This window comes from Oryctolagus cuniculus, chromosome 2, assembly GCF_964237555.1.
Source record: "Oryctolagus cuniculus chromosome 2, mOryCun1.1, whole genome shotgun sequence".
Lineage (NCBI taxonomy): Eukaryota > Metazoa > Chordata > Mammalia > Lagomorpha > Leporidae > Oryctolagus > Oryctolagus cuniculus.
This window is the reverse complement of record NC_091433.1, coordinates 152189133-152192318: the sequence shown is the minus strand read 5'-3', so window position 1 is coordinate 152192318 and position 3186 is coordinate 152189133. Positions and strand designations below refer to the sequence as shown.

The 3186-nt window shown below is 39.1% G+C and overlaps 1 protein-coding gene across 44 annotated transcripts in view; it reads right to left on the bottom strand.

Annotated features, from left to right (window-relative positions):
* NRXN1 (neurexin 1) overlaps positions 1–3186 on the bottom strand; it is a 1231187-nt gene that overhangs the window by 758203 nt on the left and 469798 nt on the right. The window lies entirely within an intron of this gene.

Sequence of the window (3186 nt, the reverse complement as noted above, 5' to 3'; positions counted from 1 at the left end):
TAAAGCCAATGCCTGCAATACCAGCGTCCCATTTGGGTGCCTGTTCGAGTCCTGGCTGCTTGAATTCTGATCCAGTTCCCTGCTAATGCAGCTGGAAAAGCCATGGAAGATGGCCCAAGTCCTTGGGCTTCTACATCTACATGGGAGACCTGAAAGAAGCTCCTGGCTTCGGTCTGGCCCAGCCCTGATTGTTTTGGCTATTTGGGAAGTGGACCAGTAAACTGAAGGTATTTCTCCCACTCTCTGTCTCTGCGTCTCCTTCTCTGTAACTCTTTCAAATAAATAGATGAATATTTTTTTAGAAAAACGATTATATACTAAACTGAAAATAAAAGTGTTATATGGGCCAATACATAAAGCTATAATTAAGTCTTACACTAGCAATATGCTATAAGCCATAAATTCTAAGCAATAGATTAGGGAAACTTACAAAGGCTTACAGTTAAGAGGGAATCTCTTGAAAACAAACATAGGTACACCACTCTCTTTTCAATAGCTCTACAAAGCTGACCAATCTGAAATAAGGTGATTTAATTCAGAATCTATGACACTGTGTCACTATTTCATTTCAGGGGCAGAAGAAGTGAGACATTTGAAATAGCAATTCAGTCATTGGTGGAAACTATGGACTACCAAAAACGCTCTCCAATTGAGGTACATTTTGACTTATAGGCTGACTGTGTCTGTATCCTTGCACCCTCTACTGTATCAGGAGAAAATAAAGTGGATGAGCTTACATAAGTCACATACAAAATCCTGGCAGTGCTTGCTGCAAACACATACTGCCAGGCTGTGGGACAGAGTAGTGGGAGTGTCTAATCAATAAAGAGGAGTCATTTGTATCTTGGCCCAATAGAGACAACAGTATGAGTGAAATCCTCTTTTATGAACTCAGTAGCTGCCAACTAAGTGCTACTCAGAAGACCACCTGACTATTTTATTTTTATTTGTTGATTTTGTGCTTTTTGTGGCTGAAAGACCATCATGGAAAGAGATGGATATGAAGATGTATTAAATTTAATGTTAATGTTAATGATGTTAATAGAAAGCACAGTTTAATTTGAAACTCTCATTTCAGATTAAAGCAATTAAGTGCAGCTTCATACACACAACACATGTCCTCCATCCATGCAGAACTGAGTTCATTGCAGAAATCCTAACATTTTTGCAGATTGCCTAAAAGGTTTCTCAAACTAGATTCCCACTTCTGTGAGAATCTTGGCTTCCCGTTCCTTTTTCCAGTCAATAGAATTAACTTTATTAACTTTATTTTTTGCAAGTAAGGGAGGGCATGGGGCAGACTGTAGGTTGGCCAGGTTCACAGTGAAAGTGAGGAACAGGGCCAGCGCCGCGGCTCACTAGGCTAATCCTCCGCCTAGCGGCGCCGGCACACCGGGTTCTAGTCCCGGTGGGCGCGTCGGATTCTGTCCCGGTTCCCCTCTTCCAGGCCAGCTCTCTGCTGTGGCCAGGGAGTGCAGTGGAGGATGGCCCAAGTCCTTGGGCCCTGCACCCCATGGGAGACCAGGAAAAGCACCTGGCTCCTGGCTCCTGCCATCGGATCAGCGCGGTGCGCCGGCTGCAGCGCGCTGGCCGCGGCGGCCATTGGAGGGTGAACCAACAGCAAAAGGAAGACCTTTCTCTCTGTCTCTCTCTCTCACTGTCCACTCTGCCTGTCAAAAAAAAAAAAAAAAAAAAAAAGTGAGGAATAGAACATGTGTGATTTGGGGTATGCTTTTGCCTTCTACTTCCTATCACTGGAAGGGAATGCCAAGAATCTTTTTGTAAAGTATAATTAGGTTTGTTACCATGTTTCTCCTTAACTTGAAATACTTTCTTCATCTTCCACTTGTCTGAATCATAATCACTCCTCTAGACTCTCACATTTAAATCTTCTGTACTTCTTCCTTATCTGCTATAACTTGCATACAGCTCATTCACTTTTTAAACTCAAATGCCAAATAATTTAACATCTTATTCCTCACATATTTCTAAAAAAAAAGGTTTATTCAGAATCAAACTTGATAGTTTGTATAGTCCTCTATGACAAGGACACACTGCTGATGGGACATGGTATACTATCACAGTCAAGAACCAAAAGACTGTGGAGTCAGACTTCCTTGAGTGAACTCTAGCCTTTAATACTTATGGCTGTGTGACTTAAGAAGCTTACCAGTTCCAAACTTCAGTTTCTTCGCCTGAAAACCACAGATAATACAATTACAACCTATATTACAAATAACCCTGTAAACGCTTATTCTAGCACTAGGTGCAAAGTAAAAGCTCTGAAGATGTTAGTACAATTATTAAAATAATGATAACTGTACTACTATTTTTACTATATTGAGTTTATTGTCCCCATGAATCTTAAAGCAGACCTGGATCATCGAACATGTTTGTAAAGGGTAAAAGTTGCTCTCTTTGGGACAAATCAATCACCTCTAGCACAAAGTAAGTGTAGCTTCTAAGCAACAGATTAGGGAGCTAGATTAGAGCTGCATATCAAAATATTTGCTAATATTATAGCATTTATGAATCCTCCTTAGGACTATTCTGCATATATCAGCACACTGGAAAATGACATCCAGGATCTTCACATAAATGGAAGACAGGCAAGGATAACATAAGAGTGATTGAGTTCTACTGAAGCTTACCTGAATTAGACCCATGTAGCTTAAAGTATTTTCATAAAATAAACCAAAGTATGTCACTATTAATCAGTGGTACCTATGGCTAATGATTTGTAAGTTTTAAAATTATTCAATTTTATTTTTTAGAAGACTAGAACACTAAATTACAATCATACAATGTAAGAGGAACCTCTGGCTGCAACGTCAAAAGAAACTGGATCATTCCTGAAAGGAAAGATAAGGCAATATGCATGGAAAATATTCAAGAATTTCCTGGTTTTCTCTGCTACAATCCCAATAAATTAAAATCCTATAAAAAGTTACAACAGACAACAACAGCTGAGATTATTGATAACATTTAGCCTGTCATCTTGTTCAAGTAAATATATAAACTCACCAGGTCACCAGCAACACAGCTTTACTTACCACCTCTGAACATATTTAAATTATAGGTGTAAAATATTTCATTACATAGACTCATTCTGTTATTTCTCTTGTAGCATATTTTTTTCTTCTTTTTTCCCTTAATGGTCAAACAAGTCACTACCATATACTTAAC